At 47.6% G+C, this 18,017-nt stretch overlaps 1 protein-coding gene across 10 annotated transcripts in view; it reads right to left on the minus strand.

Annotated features, from left to right (window-relative positions):
- HDAC5 (histone deacetylase 5) overlaps positions 1–1,398 on the minus strand; it is a 37,276-nt gene extending 35,878 nt beyond the window's left edge. For 5 of the 10 annotated variants that reach the window (XM_059877799.1, XM_005220826.5, XM_024979711.2 and 2 more), the window contains exon 1: positions 1,242–1,398. The gene's annotated coding sequence lies outside the window, so the exon portion shown is untranslated. Of the gene's footprint in view, positions 1–989 lie in introns of all 10 variants that reach the window. The other 5 variants (XM_024979709.2, XM_024979712.2, XM_015458863.3 and 2 more) reach the window with 3 other exon arrangements.
- Positions 1,399–18,017: the final 16,619 nt, after the last annotated feature.

Consider the following 18,017-nt stretch of genomic DNA (forward strand, 5'->3'; position numbering starts at 1 on the left):
TGAAGAGGCCCAAGGCAGGACCCATCTCCAGGCTCCAGTTCTCCAAAGCAAACTGGTCAGGGGTCCTTTTGGCTAAGACTCCTGGATCTCTCATCCCCTGCCTCCTTTTGTTCCTATGGTCTGACTCCATCCTTCCCTCCCAGTTGGACCTGGAACCCAGTTACCACCAAACCCACTTATCCCAACCGCCGAAGCTAATTCCAGGCCCCAGAAGCACAGTGGTCACTGTCAGAGCGGTGGGTCTCTTGAGCACCCCAAAGCAGCTGCAGCTGCCACCCTTCCTCTTTAGGGATACACCTCACCTCAGAAGGCCAACCGGGGAGTATCAGGTGGTCACCTCCTCCCCAAAATGCGGCACTCCCACCTTCCCCTCTTCTCCCCCACCAACCAGCCTCCCAGATTAATTACTTATTACCCAGCCAGTTCTCATCTCCCCCAGGACCCCAGAGAAGGGTGGGGTAAGGAAGCAGCTCCCCCCAATTTAAAAGGCACGGGCAGCGCCCCCTCCCTCTGTGAGACACAGACCCAGGATGAAAAATGGGGGGCATCCACCCCAGACAAGAAGTGTGTGGGGGGGGGGGGGGAGGCGGGTAGCTTTCATCTCCTAGCTCTCTCTCTGGCTCCAGGGTGTCAGACGGGAGAAGAGGGTGGGAACAAACGCAGTAACGCCTCACTAGGGAGGGGGTGCGAATAATGGGAGAGAGAAGTAAGGTGGGCCCACTGGCCCCCTCCTCGGGCATGTAAGTCAAGGACACAAAATCAAGGATGCGTTCCGAGGTATGGGTAGAAGCTCTGTGGGGTGGGGGCGCCCCTCACCTCAGAGTACCAAGAAAGGCTGTCCAAGAAGGGTCTGCAAAGAATTCGGGTGCAGGGCTCAAATCGCTCTGCAACGACAGCGCGCCGCCCGGGAGAGGGCAAATCAGACAGCCCCGGCCGGTCTCCCGGCCATTTGGGGGTGTGGGTCGCGGGAAGACGGGCCCCTCCCTTACCTGTAGGGAAGGCGCCCCTGCCTGGGAGGGGCAGGGAGGGGCGCGGGTAGTAACCCCGAGGCCCGGCTCCCGGGCTGGCGATGCTCCCGGGGGGCGCCGCCTGGCACCCGGGCGCCGGGAGGAAGGAAGAGGGGCGCGGAGCTCGGCGCGCGCTCGGGGAGCCCGCGGGCAGCGACGGCAGGAGGAGGGGGCGCTGTGTCGCGTCCGGGGAGCCTGGGGGAGATGGGATCGGGGCCGGTGCGGCGCGCTCACCCCCTGCGGCTCGAGCTCCGGCTTCGCGGGCGGCGGCGGCAGCAGCGGCGGCGGCAGCAGCGGCAGCACCTCCTCGACGGCTCCTCCATCTTTGCGGCGGCTCCTCCGGCTCCGCTCGCCGCCGCCACCAACAACAACATTCGGAGACGTCACTCCCGTCACGTGACCCTGCCCAGTGCTAAAAATAGACCCAGACCCCCCCCCCCCTCAACTTCAGCCGCCACCAACCCCTCCCCTCTTTCTTGGCCCTCCCCGCCGGGCGGGGCCAACAGCGCCACCGTGACAGCTTCTTAAAGGGCCAGTACCCGCAAAGGGTTGGGCTGGGGAGGGGGAGGAAGGCAAGGGATCCGAGCCCTGTGAGCAATGTTGGAAGGAGCGTTGCGGGCTTACGGGTTTGGTTCCTGGGGGCTCGGCCCTTGGGATGCACGATTTTCCTCCCTGCGCTTCCTCCACTTCCTTTTCAGACCATGGATGGTGCAATCGTTGCCTGCTTAAGCTTCTCCCTAACACGCCCTCCCGCGGTGGGGGAGGGGACCTGGGGATGGATTCCTAGGGGCTGGGAGGGCCTTGGAGGCCCCAGCTAGTGGGCCATGCTGGGGGTGGATGTCTGGGACAAGCCTCGAACCCGCCAGCTCCGACCGCACACACTAAATCTGTGTCAAGCCAAAAAAAAAAAAAGACTGGGAAAGGCCAGGGCAGGGTTGTAACAGTCCAAGGCCTTCAAAAGGAAGACTTCCGGTCCCTGGCTTCGGTGCCATCCTCTTCTACAACTCAGTAACTCACTAATTCCACTAACTAAAATGTATCCTCAGGAAATAACATTGCTGTGCTCAAAAATGAGTACGGAAGGAAAGAGATTGCTTCTAATGATGTGAAAAGTTGGAAACAACCTAACTATCCATCAGGAGAGGATTAGCAAATAAACTAGGGCGCATCTACTCAGTGGAATCCCATCCAGATCCAGACATTTAAAATGATACAAATCTGTATAGACCTTAAAAGATGCTCAAGATACGTGGTTTTCTTGAAAATCAGGAAACAAGTACTACAGAATTGTTACATTATTTTTTTGTCCCTCCCTCTTCCATTATTATAAACAACAAACTACATACTACATCCATATGTCTGAATATGAATGTGTATTAATAAGCCTATAAGAATTTATGCCAAAATATTTACCTTTGCTTTCCTGTTTTATCTTTTTCTGTATATCTGAAATTTTGCAACTATCATGTATCATTTATCTGATCGGAAAAAGTGAATATATAAATGTTTCTATAATAAATAATAAAAGGTTCTTCCTACAAAGTAGCTCATGAATAAGTCTCACCCATCTTCATCCCCACCCCTTTTTTGAAGTCAAATCATCTCTCATTTGAGATATTCTAGCCGCCGCCCTGGCCAGTCCACTCGCTGCATCATCCCAGCCATCTCCCACAGCCAGAATGACCTTTTCAGAACACAAATTTAATCAAGGGAGGGCTTAAAAGCTGTCCATTTTTGTCACTAAAATCTGTATCTGGCCCAGAAAACTGGCTTTCAAACTTTAGGGTACTCACAAATTACCTAAAGAACATGTTCAAAATGCTGACTCCTGAACCCTAGTCACAGTGTTTGTTTTTCAGTGGGGATGGGCCTAGAATCTTCATTTTTAATAATTTTGCTGCAGCTGGTCCTCTCCTCATATTTGAAAAAGAAAAAAAAAAAAAAAAAACAGCCTAGAAATTTCTACATGGATCTGGTCCCACCTCACCTCTCTTCCTTTAGCTCTCTGTACTTCAGCCGTTGTGGCTTTCTCTCACAGCCTTGAAAAGCTAGTCTCTTGTTCCTCAGGACCTTTGCACAGGGTGGTCAGTTTTTTCTCTTTCTGAAATGCTCCCCTCCCCTCTTCTTGGCCTGGCTAACTCTTATTCATCCATAGCGCTCAATTAAATATCACTTCCTTAAGACCCCATGCTTTCACTGCCAAGGGCCTGGGTTCAATCCCTGGTTGGGGAACAAAGATCCCACAAGCTGCATGGGCATGGTCCAAAAATATATATATATATAAAAAACTTCCTGTAAGAGGCCTTCTTTGGTCCTTTTAAGTTGGATCCTCTTGTTATGTTAAGGTTGCATGCCTTCATTGACCCTGATAACAATTTGTAAATATACATCTATTTATAGCGCTATTGGATTAGTGTCCATCTCTTCCTCTGAGGAGTATTAAATGATTAAGCAAAGGTGAGCAGTTTTTTTTTTTTTAAGATAACTTATTTTTTGAAATATTTATTTATTTGGCTGCGTTGAGTCTTAGTTGCTGCTCACAAGCTCTTTGTTGTGTCATATGGATCTTTCCTTGCATCAGGCAGGCTTAGTTGCTCTGCAGTTTGTGGGATCTTAGGTCTCCAACCAAGGATGGAACCAATATCTCCTGCATTGCAAGGCAGATTCTTAACCACTGAACAACCACCACCGAAGTCCTAAAGATAAACAGTTTTTGACTGTGGACTCTGAGCAGAAAGGCCACCTCAAAAAGTCATTCCATGTCACTCCAAGACAGGGGTCTTCTTGTGTCTGTCCTATAATGATGGTGCCATTTGCTGTCATTCTTGTTTTTTTCCTAGCCAAGCCACACGACATGTGGGACCTTTGATCTCTCACCAGGGATCAGACCCATGCCCCCTGTGTTGAAAGAAGGAGTCTTAACCACTGGACTGCTAGGGAAGTCCTCCATTTGCTGTGATTCTTATGCAATCTATGACATCTCTTGGGTGGTTAGGTTAGGTTGAAGTTTTGCTTTTTCACTGCTTATGTTTTGCCTCCCCAAGCAGAGTAGGAATTGCCTGGAAAAAACACTAAGATCATATATATTTTTTTGCCTTTCTAGCACCTAGCACTCCACCTGACACATAGCAGATACAGGTTCAGGGACATTGAAGACTCTAGAATTTTTCTCTCAGGATCTCAGAAGATGGGGAAAAATCTTCCCATCAGGTACAATAGATGTCAATATATGTCTTATGGCCAAGCCCTTCCCATTCCACAGATGAAGGGACTGAGAATCTTGCCCAGAGACACAGAATTCATGCAAGCAAGAACTCGGATTCAAACTCAGATCTCTCTGGCTATAGCCCAGATACTAGGGAAAGGACCTGGGGTAACTGGACTCCCAAGTTCAACACTCTAGCCCCAATCTCTGGAGGTTTCTGAGATGAACACCTTGTCCCTGCCATAGCCAAATGCCCCAGAAGTTAGAAAAATTCACCACATCTGGCCCTGATGAGTCCAGATTTTTTCTTATCTGGTAAATGGGATGGAATATCAGACCACCTGATCTGCCTCTTGAGAAATTTGTATGCAGGTCAGGAAGCAACACTTAGAACTGGACATGGAACAACAGACTGGTTCCAAATAGGAAAAGGAGTACGTCAAGGCTGTATATTGTCACCCTGTTTATTTAACTTATATGCAGAGTACATCATGAGAAACGCTGGACTGGAAGAAGCACAAGCTGGAATCAAGATTGCCGGGAGAAATATCAATAACCTCAGATATGCAGATGACACCACCCTTATGGCAGAAAGTGAAGAGGAACTCAAAAGCTTCTTGATAAAAGTGAAAGAGGAGAGTGAAAAAGTTGGCTTAAATGGCTTCAGAAAATGAAGATCATGGCATCCGGTCCCACCACTTCATGGGAAATAGATGGGGAAACAGTGGAAACAGTGTCAGACTTTATTTTTTTGGGCTCCAAAATCACTGCAGATGGTGACTGCAGCCATGAAATTAAGAGACGCTTACTCCTTGGAAGGAAAGTTATGACCAACCTAGATAGCATATTCAAAAGCTGAGACATTACTTTGCCAACAAAGGTTCGTCTAGTCAAGGCTATGGTTTTTCCTGTGGTCATGTATGGATGTGAGAGTTGGACTGTGAAGAAGGCTGAGCGCCGAAGAATTGATGCTTTGGAACTGTGGTGTTGGAGAAGACTCTTGAGAGTCCCTTGGACTGCAAGGAGATCCAACCAGTCCATTCTGAAGGAGATCAGCCCTGGGATTTCTTTGGAAGGAATGATGCTAAAGCTGAAACTCCAGTACTTTGGCCACCTCATGGGAAGAGTTGACTCATTGGAAAAGACTCTGATGCTGGGAGGGATTGGGGCAGGAGGAGAAGAGGACGACAGAGGATGAGATGGCTGGATGACATCACTGACTCGATGGACGTGAGTCTGGGTGAACTCCGGGAGTTGGTGATGGACAGGAAGGCCTGGCATGCTGCGATTCATGGGGTCGCAAAGAGTCGGACACGACTGAGCGACTGAACTGAACTGAACTGAGCTGAAGTGGGATTAAATATTTCCCCATGAATTCTTCTTATGTTTCTTGAGTATAAACAGAAAGTGCTGGAGATATAGAAATGAAACTACCTTTAAGGATCTTAGAGGTCTCTCACAGAGAATAAAACTATCTTTTGTTATGAGTCCCTGTGCTGTGCTGTGCTTAGTCGCTCAGTCATGTCCGTCTCTTTGTGACTCCATGTATTGTAGCCCACCAGGCTCCTCTGTCCACGGGGATTTTCCAGGCAAGAATACTGGAGTGGATTGCCATGCCCTCATCCAGGGAATCTTCCCAACCCAGGTCTCCCATATTGCAGGTGGATTCTTTACGGTCTGAGCCACCAGTGAAAGTGAAAGTGTTAGTCAAGTCTGCTCTTTCTGACCCCATGGACTGTAGCCTGCCAGGCTCCTCTGTCCATAGGATTTCCCAGGCAAGATTTCCCAGGCAAGACATCTCCTCCAGGGGATCTTCCCCACCCAGAAATCAAATCCAGATCTCCTGCATTGCAGACAGATCCTTTACCAGCTGAGCTACCAGGGAAGCCCTAGGAGTTCCTAAGGTGAGCCATTGCCAGGACCATTCACCATGGAAATGGGAATTACAAGGTTGTCTCCTTAACCAGTGCCTCAGATTCCCCATGTAGAATGATGAGGCAGAAGAGATCAACTAGTTGACTGGAAAACTTCTGACCCTGGGACCCAGTAGTGAATTTGGATTCTTGGTAGAAGGACATTAATCTTGGAGAAGAGCCAGGTGTTTAACCTATAACCTGACGGGTTGGCAGCACCATTGGACTTTGAGAAGGAGGCATCAGGGCTGGGAAGAGGAATGAGGACTGGTGAGCAACACTGCCAAGGGCTCTGGGAGCTCCTACTCCTGTTGGAAGTCACCAGAAATGTCCTGGCCAGTTCTTGGAGCAAGACAGAGGGCAGCCTTCCTCCCTAATCAGTGGATGCTGTGGAACTCACAGATACCCCCATCTCCTCCACCCTCTCTCACTCACCCAGCATCTAAAGTCAGCATTGCCTGGGGACTTCCCTGGTGATCCAGTGACTGGGAGCCCAGGTTCCATCCCTGGTCAGGGAACTAGATCCCACATGCCACAACTGAATGCTGCCAATTCCTCATGCCACAACTAAAGATCAAAGATTCCAAGTCACACAACTAAGATCTGGTCCGGCCAAATAAATATTTTTTTTAATTAATAAATAAAGTTAGTATTGTTTGGCGGAACAGATGAGGCACCCAGTACCAATGTGCCCTCACCTGAAACTCTCACCCAGATCCGTGGATAGAATTCTAGAGGCTCTGGGGCAACCCTTGTAGAGTATTCCAGCCTACAATTCTGGTCTCCAGTGGAGCAACACTTTAGGTGGCCCTGCTGGCCTCCAAAGACTGCCTGGTGGGGAAATAGTCACCACAGCTGTGCCTAAATACAGCATCAAGTGGAAAATAATACAGAACAAGGAAGAACTAAGTGGATAAACTCATGCAACACACATTTACTAGATATTTATCACAGGAAATAGGCATTCTTTAACACTTTTGTCAATTACCAAGGGCAACTTGTTCATAGAAACATGTTGTTTTTAGTTCATTCAGTAAGAATTTATTGACCTCATTGAAAAATCATGAGGTCAGCACAATACTAGTTACTTTGGGGATGGCAAAAAATAAGAAAACAGGATGGGAGACAAGAAAACCTGGGACCTAGGATCATTCAGGGCTTTCCTGGTAGCTCAGCTGGTAAAGAATCCACCTGCAATGGCAGGAGATCCTGGTTCAATTCCTGGGTCAGAAAGATCCCCTGGAGGAGGGTATGGCAACGCTCTCCAGTATTCTTGCCTGGAAAATCCCCAGGGACAGAGGGCAGTAGTCCATGGGGTTTGAAAAGAATCAGACAGAACTGAGTGATTAAGCACAGCACAGCACAGCACAGGATCACTCCATCCCGGTGTGCTATTGGGTAAGTCCCTCTAGGCTTTGGTGTCCTTATCTGGGAGACAGGACTGGACTGCTGTTTTCTGTGGTCCCTTTCAGCTCTGACCCTCTGAAAATCCCAAATTAGATGTGATGACGGCATCCAGAGTAGTGCTGGGCTTCAGAGTTTAGGCTGGATCTTCATTCCTTCAGGATGCTTTAAGGTTCAGTCCTGCCCATGGGTGATTTACAATATGCCCAAGAGCCAAGGGCCTTCCCAGGTGGCGCAGTGGTAAAGAATCCGCCTGCCAATGCAGGAGATGCGAGAGACGTGGGTTCAGTCCCTGCTTCAGAAAGATTCCCTGGAGTAAGAAATGGCAACCCACTCCAGTATTCTTACCTGGACAAGTCCATGGACAGAGGAGCCTGGCAGGCTACAGTCCATGGGGTTGCTAAGACTTGGATATGACAGAGCGACTGAGCAAACACACAAGAGCCAAAAATGAGTTTATTTCAGGGCAAAAAATTCATGTGCCCCAAGACACAAAGCAAAAGGCATGTCACAGAGAACTGTAACGCAAACTGCCCTCAGGATGCCTAAGTATGGCCCAGGTCTCCCAGTGTGACCCTGGACAAATCCCTTCATCTCTGTGAGCCTCTATTTCTTGTAGGATGAGAGTGTTGGACTAGATGTCCTTCCTTCCAGCTGGAGACATTTTTGGAGGGTCCAACAGGTGAGGTTGAGAAGGATAGGTGGAAAAACCACTTTTTCTCCCCTCTCTCTCCTGCTGTCTTCCCAGGGCCCTCTCCTCCAGATTTGGGGCAAAAAGAAACCAATTTCAGGCCAGCATCCAGGTTATAATCATGCCTGACTAGCTGAGATGTTTGGGGGAAGAGCAACAGACAGGGGCCTAGGTAAGCTGCTACCCCTCTGGACCTCAGTTTGCTCATCTGTAAAATAATATGATTCAATGGATGATGTCTAAGGATTTTTCCAGCTCTGTGAGCTAAGGATTCTAGAGCTGGAGCTTAACAAAAGCAAAAACAAAACAAGTGTGTGTGGTGGGGGGAACTTGCCTGGTGGTCCAGTAGTTAAAACTTCACCTTCCAATGCAGGGGGTGCAGGTTCAATCCCTGGTGGGGGAGCTAGGATCCCACATGCCTCTTGGCCCGAAAACATCAAAACAGAAGCAATATTGTAACATATTCAACAAAAGACTTAAAAATAAAACAAAAAATAAGTGGGCCCTGGAAGGAGATGCAGGGCCCAGTCATGCCTCACTTGAGAGTCTTACCTGGTGTTTGACACCTTCTGTCCCTTCCCAGGCCTCCCACCTCCTGCCTTCCTGGCCCAGAGACTGGAAGCAGGTGACTGTCTCTTCACTCAGCAATGACCAAGCCTTGAGAAAGCCACCATGGTGGCTCCTAGAAGGAGCTATGAATTTGTTTAAAAATAGAGACTGTTCTGGGTGCAGCTATCACCACTTGTCATGGTACCTTTACTATATATGTTACCTAGAGACAAAGCTGAAAAAAGCTGCCAGTATACGGACCAAGAGCTTCCCACAGCAGCTAAAGGACAGCAAGTGACCAGGAGGCCTGGAACAGAGGTGAGACCTTACGATAAAATTTCTCAGCCCGACTCCCCAAGCTAGGGACCCAGAGTGAGGCGTCTCACTGAGGCTTCTTACCCTGCTAGCAGCAAGACAACGAGCAGGAGGTTGCTCCAGGGGGCTGTAGCTGAAAAGGAAACCTACCCTCTCCTCCACTGCCCTGCTGGGAGCTGGAAGTGAGGCCCAGATTTCCTGAACTGTACGGGGTTCCTGCCTGCCCGCTCAGGATTCAAGGCCACGTGAACAGTGCTAGGGCAGCTCTGGCCAGTCACATCCTGGATGTCCATAGTCCCTCTAGAGTATCGTCTCTGGGCGGGGCATGCACACCAGGGAGGGGATGGAGGGTACAAACATGCTTGCCCTCTGGGAGCGTATGAGCCTATGGAGACAACAGAGCCCCAAGAAGCAGAATGAAGCAGTGGTAAAGAAGGGAGCCTGGGAGACACAAGCCAACTCGGCCTATAGAAGCTCAGGCCAACCATTTGCCCTCTCTAAGCCTCAGTTTCCCTCTGTATCGGGAGGACTGGACTCTTTGATGCTGGGAGACCCTCTTGGCCCTGAGGTCATGAGACAACAGAGAACAAGACACATGGAGGGGTCTGGGCCCAGCCACTTGGCTTCCCTGGCCCAGTTGGCTTCCCTCCAGCAAGTCATCTACAGTTGACATACATTTTGCCCCCTTTCTGCATAAACATGTATTGAGAGACTTCCTTTTGGAAGGTTCTGTCACATATATTACCATTCTCACCACAATTCTACAAGGTAGATGCTATGTATTCCATCTTATAAATAAGGAGACAGAGGCCCAGTGATGTTAAGCAATCAGTAAATGGCAAGACCAGGGCAGAGGGAACTTCCTTGGTGGTCCCATGGCTAAGACTCTGTGCTCCCAATGCAGGGGGCTTGTGTTCAATCCTTGGTCAGGGAACTAGATCCCACATGCCACAACTAAAGATCTTGAATGCCGCAAGGATCAAAGATCCTGCGTGCCTCAACTAAGACCCAGCAGCCAAATAAATAAGTAAAATTCTAAAAAAAAAAAAAAAAAAAAGACCAGGGTAGGACCCATGCTATCTGGTGCGGTGCCAGATGAGGTCTCTCCAGGTTTGAGGGGTCTCTTCTGTATAGGCAAAGACATCTGTGTCCTCTTTCTCCTGGGAACTCCTTGTGGACCCAGACACCCCAACAGGAAGGGCTTGAGTTACGTGTCTGGAAGGCACATTCCATCATCTTTAAGCAATAGGGGCTCTCTGGCATATCCATTGAGGATTCATCCCGTCCATCAGACAGAGCAGCAGACTAGACTTTACCCACCCCACTTGACTTCATCCTGCCAACTCCTCAAGATGAGTGTTGTTGCTATTGTTATTATCATCATCCCCACTTTAAAGATGAAGGATCTGAGGCCAAGGAGACTTAAGGAACTTGCCCAAAGCCACAGACTCGGTAAGTTAAGATACAGGGATCTGACCCCAGGTTATTAGAGCCCAGAGCACGATTAGTTTAACCACTGGACCCAAGCCCACTGAAAGAGTAAAGATCTAGACCTAGATTGAGGCTCTGCCACTGAACCAGCTATGTGAACTTGGAAATTCATTTGATACTTTATCTCTTAGAATTTCCTCACCCATAATAAAGGACAGTAACCTCTGCCACTCTGGGTTGCCAGAGCAGGACATGAGGGTACTTGTGTGAAGAGCCAGCACAGGACATGGCAAAGGGTAAACCCAACCCTCATCTCCTGCCTTGAAGTTATCACCCCTTGGTTTGAGCCAGCTGAAATGCCACTGTCACTCCCACCCCCTGAGCAAGGAGCTCACCTTCTACACCAGAAATGACCACTGCCCCACACTTTCTCACCTTGCTATTTGCAGATCCTGGGTTCCCATCCCACTGTCCCAGACATTGTAGAATTGCTCTAGGGGTGGGTAGGGGTGCAAGCCCAGATGCCCCAGAGATGCTATAGGAACAAGGCTTCCAGACTAGGGTTGCCAGAATTAGGAAAAAAAGAAAAGAAAGACTGCACAGTTAAATTTACATTTCAGATAAACAAGGAATAATTTTGTGTACTTATATAAAGAGTTCATGCCTTTCAGTTCAGTTCAGTCACTCAGTTGTGTCCAACTCTTTGCGACCCCATGAACTGCAGCACGCCAGGCCTCACTGTCCATCACCAACTCCTGGAGTCCACCCAAACCCATGTCCATTGAGTTGGTGATGACATCCAACCATCTCATCCTCTGTCATCCCCTTCTCCTGCCCTCAATCTTTCTCAACATCAGGGTCTTTTCAAATGAGTCAGCTCTTTGCATCAGGTGGCCAAAGTATTGGAGTTTCAGCTTCAGTATCAGTCCTTCCAATGAACACCCAGGACTGGTCTCCTTTAGGATGGACTGGTTGGATCTCCTTGCAGTCCAAGGGACTCTCAAGAGTCTTCTCCAACACCACAGTTCAAAACCATCAATTCTTCGGCGCTCAGCCTTCTTCACAGTCCAACTCTCACATCCATACATGACCACAGGAAAAACCATAGCCTTGACTAGACGAACTTGACTATTCCAAATCCTGAAAGATGATGCTGTAAAAGTGCTGCACTCAATATGCCAGCAAATTTGGAAAACTCAGCAGTGGCCACAGGACTGGAAAAGGTCAGTTTTCATTCCAATCCCAAAGAAAGGCAATGCCAAAGAATGCTCAAACTACCGCACCATTGCACTCATCTCACACACTAGTAAAGTAATGCTCAAAATTCTCCAAGCCAGGCTTTAGCAATATGTGAACCGTGAACTTCCTGATGTTCAAGCTGGTTTTAGAAAAGGCAGAGGAACCAGAGATCAAATTGCCAACATCCGCTGGATCATGGAAAAAGCAAGACAGTTCCAGAAAAACATCTATTTCTGGTTTATTGACTATGCCAAAGCCTTTGACTGTGTGGATCACAATAAACTGTGGAAATTCTGAAAGAGATGGGAATACCAGACCACCTGATCTGCCTCTTGAGAAATTTGTATGCAGGTCAGGAAGCAACAGTTAGAACTGGACATGGAACAACAGACTGGTTCCAAATAGGAAAAGGAGTTCGTCAAGGCTGTATATTGTCACCCTGTTTATTTAACTTATATGCAGAGTACATCATGAGAAACGCTGGACTGGAAGAAGCACAAGCTGGAATCAAGATTACCGGGAGAAATATCAATAACCTCAGATATGCAGATGACACCACCCTTATGGCAGAAAGTGAAGAGGAACTCAAAAGCTTCTTGATGAAAGTGAAAGAGGAGAGTGAAAAAGTTGGCTTAAAGCTCAACATTCAGAAAATGAAGATCACGGCATCCGGTCCCACCACTTCATGGGAAATAGATGGGGAAACAGTGGAAACGGTGTCAGACTTTATTTTTCTGGGCTCCAAAATCACTACAGATGGTGACTGCAGCCATGAAATTAAAAGACGCTTACTCCTTGGAAGGAAAGTTATGACCAACCTATATTCAAAAGCAGAGACGTTACTTTGCCAACAAAGGTTCGTCTAGTCAAGGCTATGGTTTTTCCTGTGGTCATGTATGGATGTGAGAGTTGGACTGTGAAGAAGGCTGAGTGCCGAAGAATTGATGCTTTGGAACTGTGGTGTTGGAGAAGACTCTTGAGAGTCCCTTGTACTGCAAGGAGATCCAACAGTCCATTCTGAAGGAGATCAGTCCTGGGTGTTCATTGGAAGGAATGATGCTGAAGCTGAAACTCCAGTACTTTGGCCACCTCATGGGAAGAGTTGACTCATTGGAAAAGACTCTGATGCTCGGAGGGATTGGGGGCAGGAGGAAAAGGGGACGACAGAGGATGAGATGGCTGGATGGCATCACTGACTCGATGGACATGAGTCTGGGTGAACTCCGGGAGTTGGTGATGGACAGGGAGGCCTGGTGTGCTGCGATTCATGGAGTTGCAAAGAGTTGGACACGACTGAGCGACTGATCTGATCTGATCTGACTAGATGAACTTTGGTGACAAAGTAATGTCTCTGCTTTTGAATATGCTGTCTAGGTTGGTCATAACTTTCCTTCCAAGGAGTAAGCGTCTCTTAATTTCATGGCTGCAGTCACCATCTGCAGTGATTTTGGAGCCCCAAAAAATAAAGTCAGCCGCTGTTTCCACTGTTTCCCCATCTATTTGCCATGAAGTGATGGGACCAGATGCCATGATCTTAGTTTTCTGAATGTTGAGCTTTAAGCCAACTTTTTCACTCTCCACTTTCACTTTCATCAAGAGGCTCTTTAGTTCTTCTTCGCTTTCTGCCATAAGAGTGGTGTCATCTGCATATCTGAGGTTATTGACATTTCTCCTGGCAATCTTGATTCCAGCTTGTGCTTCTTCCAGTCCAGCATTTCTCATGATGTACTCTGCATATAAATTAAGTAAGCAGGGTGACAATATACAGCCTTGACGAACTCCTTTTCCTATTTGGAACCAGTCTATTTTCCATGTCTGTTTCTAACTGTTGCTTCCTGACCTGCATACAGGTTTTTCAAGAGGCAGGTCAGGTGGTCTGGTATCCCCATCTCTCAGAATTTTCCACAGTTTACTGTGATCCACACAGTCAAAGGCTTTGGCATAGTCAATAAAGCAGAAATAGATGTTTTTCTGGAACTGTCTTGCTTTTTCCATGATCCAGCGGATGTTGGCAATTTGATCTCTGGTTCCTCTGCCCTTTCTAAAACCAGCTTGAACATCTGAAACTTCATGGTTCACGTACTGCTGAAGTCTGGCTTGGAGAATCTTGAGCATTACTGTACTAGCGTATGAGATGAGTGAGATTGTGCGGTAGTTTGAGCATTCTTTGGCATTGCCTTTCTTTGGGATTGGAATGAAAACTGACCTTTTCCAGTCCTGTGGCCACTGCTGAGTTTTCCAAATTTGCTGGCATATTGAGTGCAGCACTTTCACAGCATCATCTTTCAGGATTTGAAATAGCTCAACTCGAATTCCATCACCTCCACTAGCTTTGTTCATAGTGATGCTTTCTAAGGCCCACTTGACTTCACATTCCAGGGTGTCTGGCTCTAGGTGAGTGATCATGCCTTTAAAAAACTTATATTATTTATTTTTATATTTGTATTTAAAAAATTATTCCTTATCTGAAACTCAGATTTAAGTGGTTGTCCTGTATTTTATCTGACAGTTCCTACTCCTAGACCTCAAGGTCAAGTTGGAAGACAGCCCGTCAAATGATTTTTTTGTTTCATTTTAATAATTTTTTTTATTTATTCATTTTTGGCTGTGCTGGGTTTTGTTGCTGCCGACGCTTTTCTCTAGTTGTGGTAGCACATGGGCTCAATGGTTGCAGTTCCCTGGCTCTAGAGCACAGGCTCAGAAGTTGCTTGTGGCTCAGGGTCTTAGTTGCTCCACAGTATGTGGGATCTTCCCAAATCAGAGATTGAACCTGTGTCTTCAGCATTGGCAGGCGGATTCTTTCCCACTGAGCCACCAGAGAAGCCCCCAGGAAGTGGTTTTTGTTGAGAAATTTTAAACAAAAGAACCCATTTTACGTATACAATTCAACATTTTCTAAGTAAATTGACCAACGTGTACAGTCACATAGTCTGGTTTCAAAAACATTTTTATCACCCGATAAAATGCCCATTTATAGTTAATTCCCATTATCTCCCCCACAAGTAGCTTTTTAAAATATTTAATAAATAATATTTTTTCTGCTGTAAAAATTCATACACTCTTAATGTAGAAACAAGGGGTGGGAGGGAGATCAGAGAAGTACAAATAAGAAAATAAAATCACTCCTAAGTGCATAATTCAATGAGAACAATTATTAGTAATTGGGTAAATGCTTTTCTAATTTTTCCCATGTTCATATTTTTTCAAGAAAAATTATATCACATTATATCACACAGTATCTTACTATTTATTTTTTTGTAATATATCATGAAAATATTCCCATGGCATTAAAGCTTCTTCCACAGCCTCATTTTTAAAGGTTGAGCAGTATTCCATTGTTTTTTTTTAATTTTTATTTTTTTAATATTATTTATTTATTTGATTGAGCTGGGACTTTTATGCTGCAGTAGGCATAAACTTCGATTCTCCTTGAGGCACTCAGGATTTTTAGTTGTGACATGAGAACTATTAGTTGCTGCTTGTGGGATCTAGTTCCTTGATCAAGGATCAAACCCAGCTGCCCTGCTTTGGAGGGAGGAGTCTGAGCCATTGGACTACCAGGCAAGTCCCCCATGGTGTTGTTTTACCAGTTTCTTTATTCAATCCCTTTTTGATGGACATTTGGGTTGTTTTCAATTTTTCACCATTTTAAATAATGCTGTGATCCACCTTCTTATAGCTAAATCCTTGCACACATCAATTATTGTTTTCTTAGAGGTGGAGCTGTTTTGTCAAATATCTTGCGTGACTGCTCAGTTGTGTCTGACTCTCTGCAACCCCTTGGACTGTGGCCCGCCAGGCACCTCTGTTCATGGGATTTTCCAGGCAAGAATACTGGAGACAGCTGCCATTCCCTTCTCCAGGGGATCTTCCTGACCCAGGGATCGAACCTGTATTTCTGGCATCTCCTGCACTGGCAGGTAGATTCTTTACCACTGAGCCACCTGGGAAGCCCGTTTTGTCAAAGGGTCTACGCACTTTTAAAGGTTTTGATGATTTATTTCCCACCTTGTAAGGGACATCACCCTGGGACCCAGTTGTCCAAGTCAGAAGCCTCAGGTGAAGTTCAATCCTAGAGAAGAAGGCTGACTGATACCCGGTGGTGGGATTCAGATTGGTTCTTGGAGGAACTGGTCCCGGGAGTGCAGAGGAGAGAAGCTACCAGGTTCTAAAGAATGTCAGGTACTGGGGGGACACTGTGGGATCTCCCTGGAAACCAGAAGAATACTCTTGCACATGGGTAAAACCCCATCCTTTTCTCACCACCAGCCACAGGTGCCCCAGACAACAAGCTTGAGCAGCTCCTTCCCTGCCGCCCCCTGTTTGTCTCCGTGCTCCAGGCAAGCTGGACATGGCTCGCAGGAATCTAGCCAGCTGCAGTCTGTCCTGAGCCCCGCCCTCCCCCACGGTCCGGAGAGAGTCAGCGTCGCTTCTAGGGGCCGACCTTGGCACCCCCCACCCAGGGGTCCAGCCTCCCTGCCTTCACCCAGCAACCGTGGAAGACCGCACGCGGAAGGCTTGGGGAGGTGGGTGTTGGACTGGAGGCGTAGATCTTGTGATGACTCACATGCCCGCGGAGAGGGAGAAAGGGGCTGGGGGAATGAATGGATTGCAAACCAGAGGGGAGGGGCCAAGGAGAAGAGCTTTGGTGCCTCGATTCCACCGCGTCAGTTTCTTCAACATCTGCAGTGCGTGGGGCTGAGCGATCCCACTGGGGAGTTAGGGGGGGTGGGCTGGCTGACGTTTGCTTCCCGCCCGCTGGGTTGGCCCGAGCAGTTCATGAATGACTCACCTCATTGTCAGGCTGATTCACTGCTCGCCTGGGGACTTGCGGGAGGGTGGGGGGGATTGGGGGGAACTGGGGCGGGGGCAGAGGGGGGGCCGAGGGGAGGGGAGGCGGCCGCAGCCTCCCTGCAGGGGTCGGGACGCGATGGATGGGTTTCCGGGATAAGAAGGAGGGGCGTGCACATGAGTTGGTCCGTGGAGAACAAGCTTGAGGTTCTGTCACTAGTCTACCTGTGGCTATTTACATTTAAATTAATTAAAATTAAATCCAACGAGAGCTTCAGTTCCTCCGTGTCACCAGCCACACTTCAAGCTGTCAGTAGCACGTGCTGTTGTCAACAGCTACTATATTAGATAATGCGGAAAGTTCTATGCGGCAGTGCTGGTCTACACAGCCTTCACATCCACAATGCCACACAGACCAGACCTTCAGCCACCCCTGTACACTCAGACCCCACCTCTTTGTAGGCAGCACATAACAAACACAGTTCCACACACATTCCACACACTCATTTAACACGTAACAGCCACCCACCGACACATCCCTGCAGAACTCTCAGTGTGTGTACACACTTCCAGTATATACCCCTGTCCATGGGAAGACAAATGTGAACACATACACATGCATCATCACTGTGAACTGCATACAACTGTTAATATGATCAAAATACAAATTAGGACAAAATGGATTTGCAAGTATGCTGAAATAGATACAAACTCAAGCCATGTGGTTCCCACAACAAACCTCAGCACGTTTGCAGACTCGAGTAGGGGGGAAGGGAACCCACGTTGCTGAGCCTCTGCCAAGGTGCTGGGCATGGAGTTAGCCATTTCAATGTGTTAATTCATTTAATTCCACAGCAATCCTGTGAGGAAGTTGTATTACTCTATTTGCATAAAGGGGGACAGCTAAGTTCAGAGAGGTAAAATAACTTACTGAAGGTCACACAGCCAGTTAGCAGTATGGTCAAATATGAAGCCCCATTTATCTAACTCCATAGACAATGCAGCATGCTGTTTCCAAACACTCCCTCTAAACACACACACACACACACACACACAAATACAGGTGTGCTCTCTCCTGTACTTAAGGTGAGGCTCCTCATCCAACAAGTACAGGTATTTGGGGAAGTGAGCATGGAGTTGCCTAGACTCCTTTGTAGTCCCTTCTGACAAATAGCATTAGGTCATTCAACAAACACTTGCTAGTCTTCTGTGTGCTAGATCATGTGCCAAGTGCTGGCTCACAAAAGTGAAAAGTCATACTCGGTTGCTCTGAAAGAGTTCAAAGGCCACCAGAGAGGTATGAGGGAAACTTGAAGACAATACAGAGTATGCAAGAGACCTAAGCTATCAGAGCCCTCAAGTCCAGGGAGCCAAGGAAAAGGAAACCTGAGTCAGTCAAAGAAGGCTTCTTGGAGGAGGCAGCATGTGACCTAGGGCATGAAGAGTGAATGGGGTAGAGAGGGATTGGTATT

Source organism: Bos taurus, chromosome 19 (genome assembly GCF_002263795.3).
Source record: "Bos taurus isolate L1 Dominette 01449 registration number 42190680 breed Hereford chromosome 19, ARS-UCD2.0, whole genome shotgun sequence".
In the NCBI taxonomy this organism is placed as follows: domain Eukaryota; kingdom Metazoa; phylum Chordata; class Mammalia; order Artiodactyla; family Bovidae; genus Bos; species Bos taurus.